The sequence below is a fragment of the Triticum urartu genome, chromosome 7A, assembly GCF_056163025.1.
Source record: "Triticum urartu cultivar PI428250 chromosome 7A, HENAU_Tu73, whole genome shotgun sequence".
Lineage (NCBI taxonomy): Eukaryota > Viridiplantae > Streptophyta > Magnoliopsida > Poales > Poaceae > Triticum > Triticum urartu.
This window is the reverse complement of record NC_141879.1, coordinates 121,179,506-121,192,566: the sequence shown is the minus strand read 5'-3', so window position 1 is coordinate 121,192,566 and position 13,061 is coordinate 121,179,506.

The following is a 13,061-nucleotide window of genomic DNA, read 5'->3' as shown; positions in this document are numbered from 1 at the left end:
ATATTGGCATCTTGGCCACAAGTATAGCAAGCATCATCAAAATGGGATATTTCAAAAGAATCATAGGGATCATAACAGTCATCATAGCGATCATCCTTCGGTAAGTACGAAGGGGAATTAAACAATGTATGAGTTGAAGAGTTACTCTCATTAGAATGTGGGCACGGGTGATCAATCCGCTCTTCCTCCTTTTGTTCTTCGCTCTCCTCATCATCTTTTTCATCCAATGAGCTCACAGTTTCATCATTTCTTCTTCCATAGACTCCTGCAAAATAATAGTCTCTTCTTGTACAGCGGAGTATTCCTCAATATATTGTTTAACATAGGTATTAGAAGCATAATTATCATAGCAATATTTATGTATAGCAAAATTTTCAGATTTGTAAAGAGTAGCATGATGCTTTTCAATCAAAGAAGCAATTTCAAAAGCACTGTTAAAAGCAACAAATTCTTCAATTTGTTGAACATCATAGTAATTATAAACACCCTTAGCATACGAAGATACGATTCCATTATCACTAAACTCACATTGATAGGGAAGGTGTTTCTTAGGGTTTTCAGAACAACAAGTAAAATCATATATTTCACATAAATTCCAAGCATAGCATTGCAAACGTTGAATTTGACCCCATAATAGTTTCCCTTTTTTAGATATTTGGTGTCGCACATAACAAGCATGCTCATCTAAGCATTTGCCCTCAACCAAGCTAGTTGGGGTTTCAGCACGAGCACATAGGGATCGAAGATAATCCAAGTAAAAAGCTTCAGCAGTGTGATAGATTTTGAGTGGTTCTTCAACCATTGGTTCAGTAGGTACAACTAATTTTTTTGGTATTTTGCGTTTCCTACCCATGACTAAAGATATAAAACAACTAAGAATACCAAATAAAAATTACTTAGTGATAAAGCAAACAAGCACACATGAGAATATTCACCCCACGCTATTGCTCCCTGGCAACGGCGCCAGAAAAAGGTCTTGATAACCCACAAGTATAGGGGATCGCAACAGTTTTCGATAAGTAAGAGTGTCGAACCCAACGAGGAGCTAAAGGTAGAACAAATATTCCCTCAAGTTCTATCGACCACCATACAACTCTACGCATGCTTGATGTTCGCTTTACCTAGAACAAGTATGAAACTAGAAGTACATTGTAGGTGTTGTTGGATAGGTTTGCAAGATAATAAAGAGTACGTAAATAAAAAGTAGGGGCTGTTTAGATAAAGAAACAATAAAGTAAATATAGCGAGTGTGGAAAAGTGGTGATAGGAGTTGCGAAATTGCCCATAAGCAATTGACTACTTTACTAGACTGATAGCAAGTATTATGTGGGAGAGGCCAGTGCTAGCATGTCATCCCTGACTTGGAATTCTATGCACTTATGATTGGAACTATTAGCAAGCATCCCCAACTACTAATGTTCATTAAGGTAAAACACAACCATAGCATTAGGGTATATTGGTCCCCCTTCAATCCCGTATGCATCAATTTCTATGCTAGGTTGAAGCTTATGTCACTCTTGCCCTCCAATACATAGTCCTATCAACATACAACTAACCCTATTGTGTGATCCACGCGCGCAATCATATGATGGGCACCAAAGGACAGCAACATAACCACAAGAAAATTAAATCAATCATAGCAATTCATCAACCACTGATAGGACAATGAAAATCTAATCAGACATCATAGGATGGCAACACATCATTGGATAATAATATGAAGCATAAAGCACCATGTTCAAGTAGACATCATAGGGTTGCGGGAGAGTGGACCGCTGTAGATAGAGGGGAGAAGGTGATGGAGATGTTGGTGAAGATGGCGCAGGTGTTGGTGTAGATCGCGGTGATGATGATGGCCACGGCAGCGTTCCGGCGCCACCGGAGGAGAGGGGGAGAGGGGCCCCTTCTTCCTCTTTTTCCTTGACCTCCTCCCTAGATGGGAGAAGGGTTTCCCCTCTGGTCCTTGGCCTCCATGGCATGGGAGGGGCGAGAGCCCCTCCGAGATTGGATCTATCTCTCTGTTTCTTTTTGGTTCTGCGTTCTCGTCTGGCTCTGTTTCACCGTTTCGTATATATATGGAGATCCGTAACTCCAATTGTCCTGAAACCTTCGCCGTGATTTTTTTCCGAATATTAGCTTTCTTTCGGCAAAAGAAGAGCGTCAACCGCCTTATGGTGGGCTCACGAGGGTAGGGGGCGTGCCCTAGTGGGGCACGCCCCCTGCCTCGTGACCACCTCGGGCACTGGTTCACGTTGATTTTCCTTCTGAATTTTCCATATTTTCCAAAAATAATCTCTGTCCGTTTTTATCCCGTTTGGACTCCATTTGATACGGATATTCTACGAAACCAAAAACATGCAACAGACAGGAACTGGCACTGGGCATTGGATCAATATGTTAGTCCCAAAAATAATATAAAAAGTTTCCAAAAATTATATGAAAGTTTAATAATATTGGCATGGAACAATCAAAAATTATAGATACGACGGAGACGTATCATCTACCCCCCATTCTACTGTCAGTCTTAGATCCACGACACAACTAGAATAAGTGTTGCGTCTGATACCAGAATAGATCAGTAGGCTGGTGGCCCGTGAATTACATACGAAGTCAAATGCGAGGAATAACTTTCACAATAGGGTGTACAGGAGAGTCAGGTTTCGATTCTGGGACCTGTGGGTTATGGGCCCACCATGTGGTTTAAAAGTAGGAAGGGGGGTAACGTCTTGCATGACCATGTAAGCAAGGCATGTTAGAGGATAGACTATCGGTTATGTCGGCAACAACCATTGGTACCAAGGGCGAGGGACGAAGAGAACCATTTTCCTGATCGTTGAACGAGGCGAACCAATAGGCAAAGTTCTCGTCCATCAGTGGTTACCGGAATGCTATCAACAAAAGCAACAGGGTCTTGCTGACAGAATTGTACACCGAGGTGTTTACATAAGCAGGAGATTATTACTTCTTAGATCATATAGATCACAAGAAAGGTTAAACCAAACAATGGAAAGAAAAATATGATTATCAGATTAAACAGAACAATGGAAAGGAAAGTGTGTTTAAACACATATTTCAAGGGTATATCCTTTGGAAGGACAAGCAGAGCATGATATCCATGACATGATATAATGTAGAAAACTCTTTAGGTAGGGAAGAGAATTTTCATTACATTACCCATACAATGGTGTTTGGATAATCGAGCAGGAAACATTTAGCATTGGGCTTCAAATGTTCTTTGTTGAAAATTGGAGTACCACAGACATGCTTCGAGATAGCATTAACATGGTCTTTAAGCGAAGGTCGGACTGGGGTACACAAAGGATTCATTAGGAACAACTTATAGGATAATTCTTACGATTTCCTCATGGAAGAATCGCTAACCTTGCTAAGAAGGGAACTATAATAATGGGTCCTACGGCCAGGTGTGCTAGGCATGACCTCACCGTATCGGGTCATATAAAAGACCGGTGTTATAACTCTTGGGAATATATTCCAACCATCATATCTGACCGAGATTCAGATCTGATTAGTGTCGGGATACCTCAGGCTCAGGATGCCTAAGAAGAAAAGGTGCAAAACAAATTGATGAGACGACATTGTAAGATTCTCGGGAAATGTACTATGGAAGCAAGTTCCGAAACAAGAATTCATCATTAAACCAAGGAGAGGATGAGGAGGTGGCTGATGATCTCAGCGACAATTCATTGGGATTTTCAAAAGATGGATTTCCATAGTTATGTGAACAAGGAGATAACATTTGTCAGATCAAATGGTATAATGATGTATGCTCGAGGAAAACATACACAATTAGACATTGGTTAAAAGGTGCACCCATAATATGGGCTTAGGTGTAAGATCAATGTTTAGAATGGTGCTTCAATAACCAATACCCAAAGAATGAAACTATCATTCATTAACTTACAAGCAATAGGGTTGCTAGAGGTTTTGAATTTTATACCTCACTGTTCATTAGTCAATATTCTGGTTATAAACAATACAAGGACCAAGAAGGAATGGTGATGGTGAGAAGTATCATGATAACCCACAATTATAGGGGATCAATTGTAGCCTCTTTCGATAAGTAAGAGTGTCCAACCCAACGAGGAGCTAAAGGTAGAACAAATATTCCCTCAAGTTCTACCGACCACCGATACAACTCTACACACGCTTAACGTTTGCCTTACCTAGAACAAGTATGAAACTAGAAGTGTTTTTTAGGTGTTTTTGGATAGGTTTGCAAGAATATAAAGTGCACGTAAATAAAAATTAGTGGCTGTTTAGATAAAGAAACAATAAAGTTAATATAGTGAGTGTGGAGAAGGTATGGTAGGAGTTGCAAAATTGTCCCTAAGCAATTGACTACTTTACTAGACCGATAGCAAGTTTTATGTGGGAGAGGCCACTGCTAGCATGTCATCCCTGACTTGGAATTATATGCACTTATGATTGGAACTATTAGCAAGCATCTGCAACTACTAACGTTCATTAAGGTAAAACTCAACCATAGCATTAAGATATAGGTCCCCCTTCAATCTCGTATGCATCAATTTCTATGCTAGGTTGAAGCTTCTGTCACTCTTGCCCTCCAATACATAGTCTTATCAACATACAACTAACCCTATGGTGTGATCCACGTGCGCGCTCATATGATGGGCACCAAAGGACAACAACATAACCACAAGCAAATTAAACCCATCATAGCAATTCATCAACCACCGATAGGACAACGAAAATTTACTCAAACATGATAGGATGGCAACACATCATTGGATAATAATATGAAGCATAAAGCACCATGTTCAAGTAGAGGGTACAATGGGTTGCGGGAGAGTGGACCGCTGTAGATAGAGGGGGAAGGTGATGGATATGTTGGTGAAGATGGCGGAGGTGTTGGTGTAGATTGCGGTGATGATGATGGCCCCCGGCAGCGTTCCGGCGCCACCGGAAGCGAGGAGGAGAGAGCCCCTCTTCTTGTTCTTCTTCCTTGACTTTCTCAATAGGTGGGAGAAGGGTTTCCCCTCTGGTCCATGGCCTCTATTGAGGCGGAGGGGCGAGAGCCCTTCCGAGCTTGGATCTGTCTCTCTGTCTCTCTCTATTTCTGCGTTTCCAGATTCTGCCCTTTCACCGTTTCTTAAATTCCCGTAGATCCGTAACTTCGATTGGGCTGAAATTTTAACACGGTGTCTATTCGGATATTAGCTTTCTTGCGAAGAAAGAAGGGCATCAACCACCTTACGGGGTGGCCATGAGGGCCCAGGGCGCGCCCCCTGCCTCGTGGCCCCCTCGGGCATCGTCTCGCGTTGATTTTTCTTCCCAAAAATCACATATATTCCAAAAAAATATCCGTCAGTTTTTATCCCGTTTGGACTCCGTTTGATATGGATTTACCGCGAAACAAAAAACATGCAACAAACAGGAACCAGCACTAGGCACTAGATCAATATGTTAGTCCCCAAAAATAGTATAAAAAGTTGCCAAAAGTATATGAAAGTTGTATAATATTGGCATGGAACAATAAAAAATTATAGGTACGACGGAGACGTATCAGCATCCCCAAGCTTAATTCCTGCTCGTCCTCGAGTAGGTAAATGATAAAAACGATAATTTTTATGTGGAATGCTACCAAGCATAATCTTGATCATATATCTAATCATGGCATTAATATTAAGACACGAGTGATTCAAAGCAAAAGTCTATCATTTGACATTAAGACAATAATACTTCAAGCATACTAATAAAGCAATCATGTCTTTTCAAAATAAGATGGCCAAACAAATCTCATCCCTACAAAATCATAGTAACATCCCAAAATTCTAAATTTTGGAATGTTATATTAAATAGATAGATTTGAATGATTGTTTGATTATTGTGGGATTGATTGACTGAAAGTGAGTGATATTCGAAACTTTTGAAAGTTAAATGAGAGGGAATAAAAGGACTTTCCCAAACTTTCATCTTTGCTTTCTGATACCCAGGAATTCAAATTCTTTTCATCACAAAACCCTGGAGAGAAGATGACATGACTTCTTCCATTTATTTAAATGAAAAGGGGTGTTGAAAATATTTGAATTTCATTTGAAAATATTTCCAGTTCTAAAACTTTAAGCAACTCAATGATTTTCATGAGAGAAGGATAAATGACTTCTTCAAAACATATGAAATATGAGTTGGGAGTTTCAAAGAAACTCAAATTTAAAATCCATTTGAAATTATTGTTTTTCAATTTGGGTTATTTGAGTTTTATTCAAATTATTTGTCTCCAAAAACAAAATACATGGAAAATAGGGTAACATGATTCCCTACAATAGAAAATTGGAGAAAAATTAATTTTAAATCATTTTGGTATTTTTAAAATGATTTTTATTGGATTTTATTAGACCAGTAGCACTCTTTGAATTATCTGAAATTCTGTGGATTTTATTTGGCATTATAAAAATGTCCATGTTGTAGAAAATCTTTTTCTGCAAATTTTGGTATATTATATGCCTATATAATATTTTTGTTTGTTTTTCTTTTATTTGTTTTGTTTGTCTGAAAAAATCATTATTAAAAAAAACTTCTCCCCGACTGGGCCGGCCCAGCCCAGCCCGCTTCGTCCCCGACTCCAGCGCCCGCACGACAGCGCCGCCGCCGCCGTGACCTTCGCGGACACCGCGCCGCTGCTGCCTCTCTTTGGCCCCTCCCGCACGCCACTGTGCCGCCCAACCTCCATAAATAGCCGCGCCCTCTCCTCTTCTCGCGATGTTGCCGCCTCACGCTTTGCGCCGCCATGCCGCAGATCGCCGCCACCGCGTAGCTCCATCGCTGCCGCTACGCCGCACGCGCCGCGCCACCACCACCGCTCGCCTGCGCCACCGCCGCTCTTTGCCCAGCTGCCGCAGCCGCATCTCGCCGGACTCGTCGGAGTCTGCAGCTTCGCCGGAGCCACCGCCCCGATCCAAACCGCCACCGCCGGTTTTCAAAGAAAACCGCCCCGACCAGTAAAACCGTTGCCCCGGTTCAAACCGGTTTATAATCGGTTTAGTCCGGTTTCTGAAAAACCCTAGATTTGTTTTTTTAGGTTTATTATTTAGAGAACGTTCGCTGGTTAGGTTAGAAAACGAACGTTCGCTTTTTAGTCGTTTCCTTTTTTGTTAGTTTTAGACAGGGACCTCTTTGTAGATGTTTTATTTACAGTTTAGTCCATGATCTTCAATCTATCACATCTTTTTGCTCGTTTGTCCCAATTCAACGAAACCAATGCCCACTTCTTCATTACGATAGTTTAAAATTTGAATTAGATCAGATTTGAATTCAAACTTCGTTTGATCATAACTTGAGTTTCGTAGCTCCGTTTTAGTTGATTCTTTTTGCAAATCGAAGCTCTTGACCTAAACTTTCTGATAAGGCCAAATTCACATAATTTTGGTACTGTTAGAAATTGTTTTACGTTGCAAGAGTTATTTTCTTGGTTTTGATGTTTTCTGATTTGTTCTTCGTTCTTTCCGACCCTTTTGAGTGATTGCTTATGTGTGGTTACTATTGCTTGCTTACGATAGATTGACCGGAGTGTGACGAGTAGAACTATCAAGAGTTATGAGTGCGAATCATCTTCATCAACATTGCAGGCAAGTTCACACTTTGATCATACCCCTTTATCACCCAGTTTTTATGCATTAGTTCCAATCCTCAATCATTGCATGGTTAGGATGTGATTTTAACATGTGGGTTGGGAAGTAGTTGATGAGGTAGAACCTATTGCTCTGTTACATTCAAACCCTTGGGAGTTACTTATCCGAATTGCTTATATTTCTATGCTATGCTCGTAGGCGTGGTTTGGGTGAGTGAAATTCATGATAGATGCGAGATTGTTAATTAATGGTTCAACTTAAGGTGGCAACTTAAATACACATCTGGTGGATTAAGGCACATGGGTATTCCAGCGATTGCCTGTTTAGGCACCTAGGTATTCCAGTGATTACCTGTTTTTCTTTTTGGACCGCCACCCAGGCTCAAATGGATCATAAGATTATTCATGCTAGAAACTTCTGTGTGCAGCCACAAGCTATTATGGGCTCTAGCATAGTCGATTAAGTCATGTGAACTCTTACAGTGGTAGACTAGCAGATGTAGGGGATGTAGGTGTACCGGTCTACCCATCGTAAGGTGCTAACGCTTCTAAAAGACTGTGTCTCGGTCATCCATTTCTCAAACACCATGTAGTTCGAGAAATCCAACGGAGGAGATCGAGTCTTGTGGGGAAAAGTGCTCAAACCTCTGCAGAGTGTATAAACTAATCATGATTAGCCGTGTCCCCGGTTATGGACGTCTTGAGTATCTAGTACTTGGATTATCATGTGAATCTCATCATGTGACTTCAAATAATTTTTTGGGGTTTTAATAATGATGCTTAATTGGGATTGAGAGGGTGTCTACACTCTTAATGTTTAACAACCACCTTGATAGTTAAATAAAATGTATTCCTTTGCAGTAGGGAAAAATTGGCTTTTCGCAAAAACTATAACCATAGAGCTTTTCCACCAGCCATATATGCATGTAGTGATATCCATTGTTCATCATTTCTCTATGGTGTGAATTTGCCAGTACATTCAATGTACTGACCCTTTGTGGCTGCAACGTCTCATGTTGCAGGATTTCTTACGACGAGTAAGTGATACTTTATGGTTATGATTTCTACACTCAACTTTGTCGTTGGTGTTGATGGGAATCCACAACCTTGTTACTTCCGCTATTTGGATTGAGGTAATAGTATTTACGTTACTTTTACATGTGATTGTGTGTCAGCATACCGATCCAGGGATGACACTTAAGCATAGAGACTTGATCCATTCGGGTCGAGTCGCTACAAGATGGTATCAGAGCACATGTTGACTGTAGGACGTGACCCTAGAAATTGGCAAGCCCATAGGAAAGATTTTCTCTCAACTTCATTTTCAAAAGATCTTTTACCTCTCTTCTCTTCTGAGCTTATTCAAACATTCCCTTTTAGTGAGACCAAATACCCTTTTCCCTTTTGACCACATGAAGATTCGGCTGATGAGACCACACCAAGGAGTACAAGATATCGGACAACTACTACTTTGGAATGAAGAGGATTTTTACCATGCATTACAATGATGGAAACTACAATGGATATATGAAGACTCCGAAGACTAGGAGAATTGGAAGGCTCTGAAGAATTTTCAGATTTGTATGACCTAGGGAGGCTACCCTTATGGAATTTGGCAAACTATGGAAGTTGTCAATACCCGATATCAAAGAGTATCGGAGAAAGACCGGAGCATGGAGAGTTAAAAACTCAAAGTTCTGTCAAGGAAAACCCTAAGGCAGGAGATATCAACTATGGAGAGATAGCTCATGGAAATGACAAGAGCAGAAACACGGTTATCCGTGATGTCATCGCTCGCTGATGCTATTGTCACCGTGCTGAGTTAAGCATGCATTTATTTGGAAGGATTGGATGGTAGAAGACTGATGGAGCATCTATGATCAAAGGATGAAGTTTTAAACTTAGCCAGTGTATCACCAGGATCTGGAGTGTTACATCAAGAAGTTAAGATGGAGCTACATGAAGCAGTATTTGATAAGGAAGCGTTTCGTGAAGAACTCAGGACCCAGAAGCTGAAAGTAGCCAAGCTAGAGGAGCAAAGCCTTGAGACATCAAAGATTTGTCAGGAACTAAAGGACAGTAGGATCATGGTCCATGTCGAGGTTGATGAAACCCAGAAGTTTGGAATGCAACTCCAGAAATATTAAAGGACGTCACGAGAGATTTCGCGTCAATAGAGATGATCTAGCAAAAGAATTTTAGAAAGACAAAGCATGATTGGAAGAAGCAATTGGAGGCATGAACAAGACTTGAAGAGTTTGGCGACATTGAAGATTTATTGACCTTTAGAAGACCAAACCCCTGTTTTGTACCGATGTTAGATGCAGCGTTTGTGAGCTGTCATTTGTTTGATGTTTTTCGACAGCCACAACAAAAATCTGTCTTGTCAAAACTGTTGTTTGCATTGTGTGTATCCCTCTCTATATCTATTATCTCACCCCAAACCCATGGACCCAATAGAGGATGAATGAAGATGAGCTTATATTTTCTAGACCGATGAGTCAATTGGAGACGGGCCAATGGATTCGGAACATGGAGGATCACATGGAGAATAACCCTATAGTTGGAAATGATATGACCCAGCATGCTCTAAAGTGCTTTGAAAGAGGTGCAGATACTTGGTGGAGGATGTACCAAACCATCAATGGATGGCAAGGAGTAACCACTTGGAAAGAATTTAAGTTGACTCTGCCAAAGTCTCGGCTTGTGTCCCAGAAGTTGAAGCCTTAGGGAAAGGATATGAAAAAACCTTGTGCGTGAAAGATTTGTGGAGAAATAGGACACACCCATAAAGAACACAAGGATGAATGCCCTAATTGTGAAGGAAGTCACCCAGTTGAAGAATGCCCAACTAGGCAGATTACTTGTTTCTTGTGTGAAGGGACTACCCACTAACCTGCTCAGTGTCACATTTACCCCATGGTACAACGAACCATCCAGCAGAATAAAGAAGTAATGGAAGAAGCCCTCGTGGAAATTTTAGAAGAAGCTGTGATGAAGGAAGAGATGGAGGACACACCTAAAGAAGACCCGAGTAAACCCTGCACTAAGTCTTGCTATTCATGTGGAGAAGAAGGACACATCTCCCAAAATTGTATGAATGGGGATCTAGTAGAATTCACGACAGAGGAAGTAGAATATGACCCACAAGAAATAGAAGCCATGATTGGCATGGAAAGGTCTAGGAAGAGAAGCAGATTGGATTCCAGGAAGGACTTGAGTCATATCACCTGTTACAGGTGCAAGGAGTCAGGGCACTACCTCAACCGTTGCCCAAAAAGGAAACCTCGAGACTTGTCAGAAGTAATATGTTTTCGTTGTAATGAAGCAGGGCACTTTGCCAGGGATTATCCCAAGGAGAAGAAGACTTGTGACAATTAGTTGTGTATGTGAGAAGTAATGTAGTAGTAGTAAAAGTAGTGGGAACAACTCTGTTAAATCAAGGTGTTGAGTTGAGATTTTAACCAATTGAGAGTGAATAAAGTTAGCATCGTTGGTACTGATATGGATTTTATGAGTTGTTACTCTATGAAGAAGATTTTTGGCCATTTTAAGGATATGAGAAATATGGTCTATGGAAGATTTGTGCATTTTAAGGGTGGTAGTACCCTATAAGAACCGTTGACCCCTGGAAAAGATAAGGATACTCCACTGAGTGGATTTCGAACAAAATGAATACGAGTTTTGTCTCGATATGTGTGATACCCCAAGAGTATGTGGGATCAAGTTGGAGACTGTCAGTTGTTTGGACCAAATGTGATCAAGGAGTCAGAAGAGAACGTTAAGTCGATTCAAGATAGACTGAAGGTAGCTCAGTCCAGGCAAAGGAAATATGCAGACTCAAAAACTCAAGGAGGTAGTCTATGAGATTGGATACAGAACATGTCTTCGTCCCCTCTGTGAGGAGTTAAACGATTTGTAGTTAAGGGAAAGTTAGCCCCGAGAATTGTAGGACCATACCAAGTTTTGGAGCGTATGGGAGAAGTGGCCAACAAGTTGGAGTCACCCGAAGGACTGTCAGGAGTTCATGGTGTGTTTCACGTTTCCCAGTTGAAGAAGTGCCATGCAGAGATGGCCAATATTCCCCTGTAAGGACGCTTGACCCTGAGAAGGATAATGATGTTCCACGAAGTGGAATATGGACTTCATAAGTATAAGTTTTTATCTCGGTGTGAGGGAAATCCCACGAGGATGAAGAGATGAATTACTATTGGATATAAAGGAGGTATGATGTCGGAAATATGGATCAATGGAAACTCCATGATGAGTCTGAGTAATCACGTCTTAGTTTGGTGCAAATAGAAGGAAGGAAGACAGTACAATTGGATGGATTTAAGAATACTAGGAAGTTGGAAGTTGGAATAATGATTAGTTGCCCGATGATAAGTTCAAGGACTACAAATGATGAGATGAGCCATAACCCACAGGCCTAGGACCTGCCAAGAAGCAAGCACATTCTTGCTGAAGGAAAAACCCTGGAAGAAGTTCGATTTTATCGATAGACGATCTTATAGGAGTAACGCAAAACCTGAGAGTTGTGAAGGAACGATAGATGTTTGTTTGGCTTGCAGAATCAATGGATTATTCCGAACGTAGTTCATGGACAAGAGAAATTCTGCAATGCTTGTGAGGATGACCGAGTGTTAGAATGTGAGATTCGCTAAACCGTATACAAGGTAATGATTTGGGTGTGGGATGGATTGATCACCATACCTACTTACTCTTATTATTCGCCTTGCTATATGGGATGGTAAATATGAGTGACTTACCTATAGTAGAGTGACGATGATCAAAACCCTGTTTAAACCTTAGAATGGTATAAGAATTTTTTCCCTTGTACAAGGTAGCTTTTGCCAACCGTAGGTTATACGGTGAGGATCAACCAGACCCATTTCCTGCAGGAGAAACCCTAAACCGTTGACCACCATGAGATATCAAAAGTTGTTTAGTATTGGCGCCAGACTCGTCAGCTAAGATAACCCAGTCACAGAATAACCTTATGAGGATGAAAGTACAGAGGAATTGAGGAAAATGTTATGCCACTACCGGAAGAGCCCAGAGAAGGAATTATCCTGAAGATCTGAGAAGACCGACAATGTTAACAATATGGATGAAGTATATGAGTTTTGATGGAACCGTAACCATGCTTCTAAGGGTGGTAGCACCCCAGACCCCCTCCTGCGACAATTGATGAATTTTGAGGAGACCCCCAAACCCTAACCTTTTTCTTGCTAGCCTCTTCAAATCTCGAGGACGAGATTCATTTTAAGGGTGGTAGATTTTGTAACATCCCAAAATTCTAAATTTTGGAATGTTATATTAAATAGATAGATTTGAATGATTGTTTGATTATTGTGGGATTGATTAACTAAAAGTGAGTGATATTTGAAACTTTTGAAAGTTAAATGATAGGGAATAAAAGGACTTTCCCAAACTTCCATCTTTGCTTTCT